The following is a 10,808-nucleotide window of genomic DNA, read 5'->3' on the forward strand; positions in this document are numbered from 1 at the left end:
GATCTAAAACCAGTTCTCTGTGTTATCGTAAGCAAGGTGCTTCATTTCTCCTCACCTCTGAGAGCAGTGGCACGTCATGGCCTGTGTGGGTAGAGTGGCACTTCACGGCCTGTGTAGGAAGCATGTGGGTTGAGGGTTCTGGAGGGCTGGCCTCCCTCCCTGTGTTGCCACCAGAGACCATGGTGGGATCTTGAGGAAGAGACCTGCTCCTGCTCTGTGACATCTGTCTTCCAGCTTTGGTCACAGTCAATTCTGATGGGCTTTTTTTTTTGAGATGGAGTTTCACTCTGTCACCCAGGCTGGAGTGCAGTGGCGCGATCTTGGCTCACGGCAACCTCTGCCTCCTGGGGTTCAACTGATTCTCCTGCCTCAGCCTCCCTGAGTAGCTGGGACTACAGGCACATGTCATGACGCCAGGCTTATTTTTGTATTTTTAGTAGAGACGGGGTTTCACCATGTTGGCCAGGCTGGTCTCAAACTCCTCACCTCAGGTGATCCTCCTGTCTTGGCCTCCCAAAGTGCTGGGGTTATAGGCGTGAGCCACCAGGCCTGATGGGCCTTTTTAAAGGCCACGAAGCATGTCAGGGCAAAGGAGAGACTCTCAAGGCTGGAAGCACCTTGCTTATATTGAGCTCTACTATTGTGAGGGGTGGTGGGGTTGTGTTTGTGAAGTCTCGTGGGTTTGTGATCTTGACAAGACCAAGCAAGCCCAGTGGGCCAAAGGACCAGATCAAGAGCCACAGGGCTCTTGCCTTCCTGCCTTCCCGCTCCAGGCTGCCTCAGTAGTGCAAGCACCAGGCCCTTGCCATCTGTGGAGCAAGAAGTCCTGTGTGAACGGTGCAGTCAGTGTCAGGTGGAGTATGGGGACTCTGGGCCACACTGTGCTGGGTACAATCCCACCTCTACCCCTAACTTAGTTGTGTGCCTTGGGCAAATTACAGACTTGCTGGCCTCAGTTTTCCTATCTAGTAAATGGTTTGATAATAATAGCCCATACTCATAGGATAGTTGTGAGGACTGGGTGGATTAATATGTGTAAGGCATTTAACGTGTTTCCTATAATTATGGTCCAGTTGGATTTGACATCCAGGATCAGACCTAGGACTTAAACAGGAATGACGGAGGAAGAGTAAGAACATGGACTGGCTATGGGGAGGCTGGGCTGGTCTGGCTTTGTCCTGGATGTGTGGCTTGGGTCAAGGCACTCACCTTCACACGGTTTCCTCGCTTTTAAAATCAGAGATGATAGCACATAAACTCCTAGGGTTCCCGTGATGGTAAAGGGAATTGGAAGCTACATTTGTCAGCGTGTGAGGTGGCAGCTGCTAAAATGTTTACAGGTTATATCTCTTTGTCCCTTAACGTTTTTTTTTTTCCTTCTTAAAGTTTAATCAAGGAAGTATGCTAATGTCTCCCTAACTCAGAAACCCAGACCAGGTGGTGCAGAGTGGTTGGGTGTGGTGGTACCTGTGCCCCAGTACACCCGGTCTTTGTGCTTAAGTGGCTGGCACAGTCTGCTAGTCACTGGCCTATAGAATGAATAGTCCCTCCCCACTCTGGCTCTGTGTGTGTGTGTGTGTGTGTGTGTGTTTATGTGCACTCATGTGCATGTGTGTATGGTTTAAAAGCCTGTTACATTCAAACCTCACCCAAGTCCTGAGCAGTAAATTCTGTTATTCCATTTCTCCAGCTGAGGACACTGGAAAGTAAACAATCTTGCTTCCCGTCACAGCTGAACCAACTGGAAGCAACAGCCTCAGGCTCTCTTTTAGGTGCTGGCTACCTTAAATAACAAAATTCAGAAAATATGATTAAGTATATTAGATATATGATTAAGAGTCTATTAGAGCCCAAAGCTGGGAATAACCATCCAGGGAACACAGACTCTAGAAAAATGGGGTCAGTGCTCCCAAGTTAGAAGTTAAGGTCTTGCTTACATAGGTAGAAGACAAAGTTATCTGGTAGGATTAAAACATATTCCACACAAGGATGGTTTATGAGTTACAACAGTTTAATTTGTTACAGTTTGGTTTCTTTTCTGTACAGCTTGTTTTCATTTCCTTTCCAATTTAAGAGTCCATTTAACATTCCTTCCATTCCTAACATTAAGGCAGTGTGATAGTCATGAAGGCTTTGTTTGAGAAAGGTAAGAGGGAAGTTAATCTATAGTGAAGATCAATAGTGAAGAGGGAAGGGGTCTTCCCTGGTGCCCTTTAGTCACTTTTCACAAAACAATGGAGGTAAGGAAGAAGGCTAATCTATAGTCAGAAAAATAAAGGTTACGGCTGCCTGAACTCGGGTCCCATAATCATATTTCCTTAAGGCTTGAAATATTTAAAAGTTCCAACAGCTTGAATTTTGAATTACTTATTTTCATGGTGCCATTGTGAATGGTTTGGTTCTAGCCTTCATATGAAGAGAAGGGATATCGCTGTCTGTCCCCAGAGGGAGTAGCTCAACCTTTGGTCAGAGACCCAAGTAGCCCCTCCCCAGGGCTGGAGGGAAGAGGCTGGGACTGGGCTGCCCACCTGCTTCTGGCTTCCCAAGAGCCCAGCACCGGGCTCTCCGCAGCTGCAAGCAATGAAGACCTCAGAAGGCACACTGTGAATGCCCTTTCTCCACAATTCAGGATATTCTCTCTGCCTGTGTCGGGGAGTGGAAAGAAGGCTACTTTTGGGGACCTACACTGCCCCATACCCCAGAGAGTTCCTCTTTAAAGAGCTTGGTTCTCAAACATCCACCTTTCCAAGGTAGAGTCTCTCATCGTGGGGTGCTTTGAAGACGCTCTGCTCCACGGCTGGGTGCCCTTCAATGATGGGCTGGTCAAATTCTCGAAGAAAATGACCTGATCATTTGAAAAACTTAACACCTGCTTAATAAGGCACCAGAAAGGAAAGAGAGCCAGTTGCCATTGTTAGAAAACCCATCTGGACCACCCTAAACTGATTTTGGGGGGTTAATACTGACATTTTAAAATAAAACTTTAAACCTTTTAAATATATCCATTGAAATCTGTAAACCATTGTAATTTGTTACCCACCATCATCTATTAAAGAATATATTCCAATTTATTTATTGGGAATTTTACATTGTTTCTTTTTCTGCTTGAATTAGTATTTACATTTCTTTCTCCCCACAGAATTTTGTACTGATTTAATATACTTCAATTCTATAAAATCCTTAACAATTTTCTGTGTTGTTTCTAAGTATTAAAAAAGTCTTTAGAATTGAGCTAACATTACAATTAGTTATATAAACAACACATATATTTTGATAGTTATTAACAAAATGAAAATTTATTAGAAAAGTTTCCTTTTGTTAAATGACAGGTTTTTTTTTTTGTTCCACCTCTTTAATTGAATTGTATGGCTGTAATGAATACTGCTTACTGTCGGAATGAGATAGGTTTCAGCATGATTTTTTTTTTTTTTTTGAGACAGGGTCTTCCTTTGTTGCCCAGGCTAGAGTGCAGTGGAGCAATCATAGCTCACCGCAGCCTTGAACTCCTGGGCTCAAGCAATCCTTCTGCGTTAGCCTCCCAAGTAGCTGGGACTACAGGTGCGCACCACCATGCCCGGCTAATTTTTGTATTTTTTTGTAGGGATAGGGGCTATTTTTTGTATTTGTATTTTTTTTGTAGGGGCTTGCCATGTTGCCCAGGCTGGTCTCAAACTCCTGGGCTCAAGTGATCCTCCTGCCTCAGCCCTCCAAACTACTGGGATTACCGGCATAAGCCACTGCGCCTGGCCCTTATTTTTTATTTTATGGATGTAATGTATTCACACAAGTAAGTGCACAGAAATAGAGTTTTTATTATACATATTACATATGGATATCTATCTATAGACATAAATATCTTAATTGTATGTCTGAATAATGTCAAAATTTACATAATACTTTATCATAAGAACTTATTTTTAAGAATTATTTGCTGATAAATTAGGCTGTCTTTCAATTTTGTTGTAAGCAGACTTGGAAAACACTGACTTGCAAAAAGGTAGTTATTCAGCTATTAGAGTCATTCATTTTTGCAGTTTCTGGAACATACTCCAGAAAGGCCCTCCAAAACATATCAAATGATTATTCATTGTACCTATTGTTTTATTTAGAGGGACTCACGTAACCTGAAACACTCAGAAAGTGCTGGGAAGTTTAAAAATACAGTTGACCCTTGAGCAACAGTTAGGGATGCCAACCCCTGCTCAGTGGAAAATTCGTGTTAACTTTTGACTCAACTTAATCACTAATAGCCTATTGTTGACCGGAAGCCTTACCAATAATAAAACAGTCAGCTAGTACATATTTTGTATGCCATATATATTATATATTGTATTTATATGATAAAGTAAGCTAGGGAAAAGAAAGTGTTACTTTAAAAATCATAAGGAAGAGAAAGAATATGTACTATTCATAAGTGGAAATGGATCATCATAAAGGTCTTCATCCTCATCTTCACGTGGAGGATGGGGAGGAACGGGGAGGAAGAGGAGGGGTTGGTCTTGCTGTCTCAGAGGTGGCAGAGGTGGAAGGGATCACACAGTGTGTGCGTGTGTGTGTGTGTGTGTGTGTGTGCATGTGTGTGTTTAGCCATGGTCTCCCACTGTCCCCAAGGCTAGAGTACAGTGGTGCCATCTTGATTCATGGTAACCTCTGCCTCCTGGGCTTAAGTGATCCTCCTGCCTTGGCTTCCAAAATTGCTGGAATTACAGGTGTGAGCCACCAGGCCTGGCCTACCAGTATTTTAAGCAGATATATGCAACACTTGAACTCACCATATTAGCAACAGGAGGTGGCTATAAAATTATTACAGTAGTTCAGCGTGTACTACAGTTAATTTATGCAGTTATGGTCTAATACTGCATCTTTACATTTAATTACAGCATGTTCATGTAAGTTTTAATACATTATAACTTTTTATAATAAATTCACATGTGTTTTATGGTAATAAATGATAAAATAGACTAGTAGCTACATGTATTTTCTGCATTTATGACATATCTTCTTCTTAAATGTTTTCAATATTTCTAGCCAAAGTGATTTGTCTTTTTCAAATTGTCAAAAATCTCTGCCAAATTTTCCAATGTAGTTATTGAAAAAATCTGTGTATTAAGTGGGCCCACACAGTTGAAACCCATGCCGCACAAGGGTCTACTGTAGTATTAACTTCAGCACATCTCTGAAAATACAGTTTTTTAAAGTGCCTTTATCTTGTCACTCCTTTAACTATATTGGCATCAAAACCTTAGAGCTGTAGCTCTAGCTCATTCAATTTAGAGAATGTATCCATCGTCCAACTTACTTGGCTAAGCCAGTCCTTATTTTCCAATCAACCCTATCAGCACTATTTGTTGAAGAGAAAAGTCTAGCTTCATTTCTCACTCTTAATACGTGTGTTGTAACTATGTGTCCTGTGCTATCCGTCTCATTTCTGAACTCCAAGATGGGGAGAAGCAGCAGGAAGCTTTCATAGTTTTCCACGTGAATGGGACGAGGTACTACAGCCTTGGTCTCCTGTGTCCCCGTGGGAACTCACCCTTCAGAGCCATGCCCTGTTTGCCAAAGATAGAGAAGGGAAGAGGAAAGATTGTCACATGGAAAATATTTCATGTCAACCCTTTGGTGCCCCAGAGATTTTTACACACTTAGGGGTGTGCGCCCAGAGTGGTGAGGTCCTGGGTTTGTGAGAGGGATGCCCTCTTTGTTAAAGCGGAAGAGGGGATTGGGAGTGAGAATTGACAGGGCAGTTTGGTCCCAGGTCAGGACTCACGTCAGTCTATTTTAAGGGTATCGAGGATCTAGAAATTGGTTCCCTTAAATCCTGTGGTTCCCTGACTTTAGAGTGCCTCAGTTCACTTGGAATGTTTGTAAAAGCACAGATTGCTGGGCTCCAGCCCAGAGTTTTTGACTTGCGAGCTCTGAGTTCCTGGGGTAGGGCCTGACAATCTGCATTTCTAACAAGTTCCCAGGTGGGACTGATGCTGCTGATCTGGGCACCACCCTCTGTGACTCTGCTTAAACCTTTCCCTGCTGATGGATCCCTGGGCAAGTTTTGGAGTACTAAGGCCACCATCCTCACTTTTCCATCTCTTGCAGGGGTAGACCCAAGAGGGGCCTCTTTAAGAAAAATAATATGGGCTGGGCGCAGTGACACACACCTGTAATCCCAGCACTTTGCAAGGCCGAGGCAGGTGGATTGCCTGAGCTCAGCAGTTTGAGACCAGCCCGGGGAACATGGTGAAACCCTATCTCTACTAAAACACAAAACATTAGCCAGGCGTGGTGGTGCATGCCTGTAATCCCAACTACTCGGGAGGCTGAGGCAGGAGAATTGCTTGAACCCAGGAGGCGGGGGTTGCAGTGAGCCGAAATGGTGCCACTGCACTATAGCCTGGGTAACAGGGTGAGACTCTGTCTCAAAAAAATGAAAAGGGAAAATAATATGGAATTACGGGTGCAAAATTAGAAATGCAAAAGTGAAAACATATTTGGAATGAGAAAGAAACCACAGCAAACACAAATATTAAAAAGCTGATAAATACCACAATAACACAAAATCGATAAAAATAACAATGTCCTTATTAAAATTACCTGATGTACCTCTTCTGTTCCTATAGTTTTTGGCTGCATCTGTTTTGATGATTGTATGTAATATGTGCAGATTTTCTGGCTTGCATTTGTATTCCCCTTCCCTGATACGTACACTCAACCCTCTGGCTACAGAACTCCAGCCTCCTGACAGCTAGAGCAAAGAGAGAAAGTTCTTGGCTGAGCCAAGTCTACCACTTTAAGTATTTCTGAGCCACAAGAGTTTATTGTAGATTTTTATTAGAGACACTCCACTTTATTCCTCAGTGCATTTTTTAAAAGCTGCTAAGATAGCAATAGCCAGCATTTATTGGATACTTATATGCCTGAAATGTAGCAAGCTTTTTCCATGGTTTATCTCAGTTAACATTTAGACTAAGCTAGTGAAGGAGGTTCAATCATTACTCTCATTTTGCACACAACGTAGCTGAGGTTCAAAGTTCAGCATTAGCTCAAGTTCCCCCAGCTAGCAGATGATAGAGCCAGGATTCGAACCCAGGCTGTCTGACTCCGGCACCCAGCTCTTACCCACTAGCTGTACTTGCATATCCTCCGTGGAGGACATTTTGTTTTCTTTCTTTCTTCCTTTTTTCTTTTTTTTTTTGTTAAGGACACATGGTCTCGCTCTGTCACCCAGGCTGGCATGCAGTGGCACTGTCATAGCTTGCTGCAGCCTCAACCCCTGGGCTCAAGCAATCCTCTCACTTCAGCCTCCAGAATGGCTGGGATTGCAGGCGTGAGTCACCACGCCCAGCCAGTTTCTTTTCTTGTATTGGCCCTCAGTAAATGGATTAATATTAAACAGTGCAGTTTAGAATTTAGAAGAGTTTGTAAAGGTCTTCAAATAAAATATGAAATAGTGGCCACATTTATAAACAGATTGCCCCCTCTACACACACACCAGTAGCTGTGGTTGAGGTAGGAGTGGAAACCAGGATTCCTCTGTATTTGGCACATCCTGCCCCTAACTTCCTGCCTCCTCATCACCAGGCCTGTTTTACAGAGACCCAGGGATTCCCTAGAAACCAGTGAGATAACCACTCACTTTGCTTTCATCACTACTAGGGTGACTTTCATTTTTTTCAGAATTTTTATATGGTCAGTGGTCTCTATTTTTAAAAAAATGGCCTCAGCCTTAACCACCAGTCTTGGTTACCCATCTTTCATTCATTGGAGGGTATTTTGAAAACTTAAGGCATGGTTTGACTTACCAGAATAACTGCCTCAATGATGTTTAGCATGATTTTTGGGAAAAGGGGTAAGAGGGGATACAGAAACACGTGGTTCTGTCACTACTTAAGTTCCCGAAGGGAAATGACTCATCTTCAATTTACAGAGCAGTAGTACAGCTGTCAGAAACATAGGAACTCAAGACAACTATGCACGCAAAGCAAAACTTTTGCACATCTTTGTGTTTGGCAAAAATGCATGACACCAAGTACTGCTAAGGAGGTGAGTGATGGGGACACATCTACACTGCTGGCGGGAATGCAAACTTTTGAAACCGTTCCAGGGAAGAGCTTGGCATTGCCCAGCGAAGTTGAACGTTCACGTGCACGACCCCACTTGGGCCTGCCATGGGCTTGTGCAGTGGGGTGGCCCTGGAAGTTCCACTCCTAAGCAAGTCATCTGGAGCAGGAGTTGGCACACTGTGGACTGCAGCCCAGATGTAGCCCACCAATTGTTTTTGTTTTGTTTTGTTAAGTAAAGTTTCAGCGAAACGTAGTCCTGCTCATTTGTTTACTATAGTCTATGGTTGCTTTTGGGCTCCAATGGTAGAGTTGAACAGTTGGGAGAATGACTGGTGCATAGATCCCAAAATAGTTACTATCTGGCTCCTTGTAGAAAAAATTTGCTTACCTTTGGTCTAGAGGATCCCTTGCATGTGGGAACCAGGTGACACATTTAAGGGTGCTCACTACAGCATTTTTTCTGGAAAAAAAAAAAAAAAGTTGGAAAACTAAAACTACCGTAATGTTTATCAAAAGCTATTAATTCATATGACAGAATATTTTAGAGCAGAGAAATGAGTCACAATAAGTTCATTTATATAAAAATTAAAAGCGACCCAAATTAAATTTATTGCTTAGAGGTATAAACATGGGTGGGAATCTATAAAGAAAAACCAAGGAAACGATGATCATAAAAGTTGGCATAGGGGTTATCCCTGGGTCAGATGTGATTGTGGAGAGTCACACAGGGGTCTTTTAAGGAAGGCACGGACAGTGTTTTCTCTTAGCCTGCGTGGTAGTTGCATGGGTACTTACTATTTATTTATTTATTTTTGAGATAGCATTTCACTCTGTTGCCCAGACTGGAGTGCAGTAGTACGATTATGGCTCACTGCAGCCTCGGCCTCCTGAGCAGAAGTGATCCTCCTGTCTCAGCCTCCCAAGTAGCTGGGATGACAGGTGTGCGTCACCACGTCCAGCTAATTTTCTATTTTTATTTTCTGTGGAGACAGGGTCTGGCCATGTTACCCAGGCTGGTCTTGAACTCCTAGGCTTAAGTGATGTATCTACCCTGGACTTCCAAAGTGTTGCGATTACAGGTGTGAGCCACTGCACTTGGCCTATTTTTATTCTTTACATGGTGCACGTGTTTTAGATGCTTGTCAGTATGTGTTGTGGACCAAATGTTTTCCCCCACCCAAAAATCCAGATGTTAAAATGTAACCCCCAATATGATGGCCATAGGAGGTGGGGCCTTTGGGGTGTGATGAGATCATGACAGTGGAGCCCTCCTGAATGGGATTAGTGCCCTTCTAAGAAGAGGCCAGAGGAGAGCTATCTCACTGTGTTTCTGCCTATCCTTGATAATAAAGGGAAAGTTATCAGTCTGAAATCCACAAGAGGGCCCTCATCAGAACCCAGCCATTCTAGCACCTTGATCCCAAACTTCCAGCCTCCAGAACCATGAGAAAGAAATTGCTGTTGTTTAAACCACTCAATCTATGGTAATTTGTGGTAGCTGACCAAACTAAGACAGTGTGTATGTTGAATTTTATAATAAATGAATTTTAACATTGCATGTGACATTAGCTTTCCAAATTATGAAATAGAGGTCAGAGTTCAGTTTGTTTTGGTTCACTGTAAAAAAAAATGGCAAAATATCCATCAAAACAGGGAAAAATACAACAATGGGCATCATCCAGTGGAAGAGTCCACCAAGTATCTTGGGCCCCTCCAACCCATTTAGTCCTGTTAGACCTAGGCTGGCCTTATTCTTTCTTTGCCTTATAGGGATGCAAACTTAGATGAGGGGTTGCCAATGGGTTAGTAGTCTATTTTTGAATGGGAGTTCCAATGCAAAGTCTTTAAATATCATGGCCCTATTTTGAAAGTAGTGTGGGAAGTGGCTAACCCTATAATCCCAGAGTTTTGGGAGGACAACATGGGAGGATTGCTTGAGGCCAGGAGTTTGAGATTAGTCTGGATAACATAGTGAGACCCTGTCTCTACAAAAATAATAATGATAAATATATTTTTAAAAGTTACCTGACCTACATTCTTTGACTGTAGGTCTTAAGACCCCCCATTCCGGAGAGGGTCCTGTCCCATACCCAGTAGGAAAGCAATGATGTATGGAGAAGCCAAGAAGAATCTAGACAGACAGGTCTTGCTGGGCTCCTCCACTCAGTCTATTAGGATTAGATCAGACCTTTTACGTCCAATCATATTTCTGCATGGCTGTCCATACATTGTAGAACCTAAGCATAAAAGTGGACAATTTTCTCTGTATCTTTGGGTCTCCCTTCTGAAGGTTCTGGTGTATACACATTAAATAAATCTGTGTGTGGCTGGGTGCAGTGACTCACACCTGTAATCCCAGCACTTTGGGAGGCCAAGGTGGGTGGACCACTTGAGGTCAGGACATTCGAGACCTTCCTAGCCAACATGATGAAACCCTGTCTCTACTAAAATTACAAAAATTAGCTGGGTGTGGTGGTGCACACCTGTAATCCTAGCTACTTGGGAGGCTGAGGCAGGAGAATCGCTTGAACCTGGGAGGCAGAGGCTGCAGTGAGTAGAGATTGCACTACTACACTCCAACCTGGTTGATAGATTGAGACTGCGTCTCAAAAAACTATAAATAAATAAATAAATAAATAAATCTGTATGCCTTTTCTCCAATTAATCTGCCTTTTGTGGGTTTATTTTTCAGTGAACCTTCAGAGAACCCAATCCTCCTGCCTCAGCCTCCCAAAGTGCTGGGATTACAGG

Source organism: Macaca mulatta, chromosome 2 (genome assembly GCF_049350105.2).
Source record: "Macaca mulatta isolate MMU2019108-1 chromosome 2, T2T-MMU8v2.0, whole genome shotgun sequence".
NCBI lineage: Eukaryota > Metazoa > Chordata > Mammalia > Primates > Cercopithecidae > Macaca > Macaca mulatta.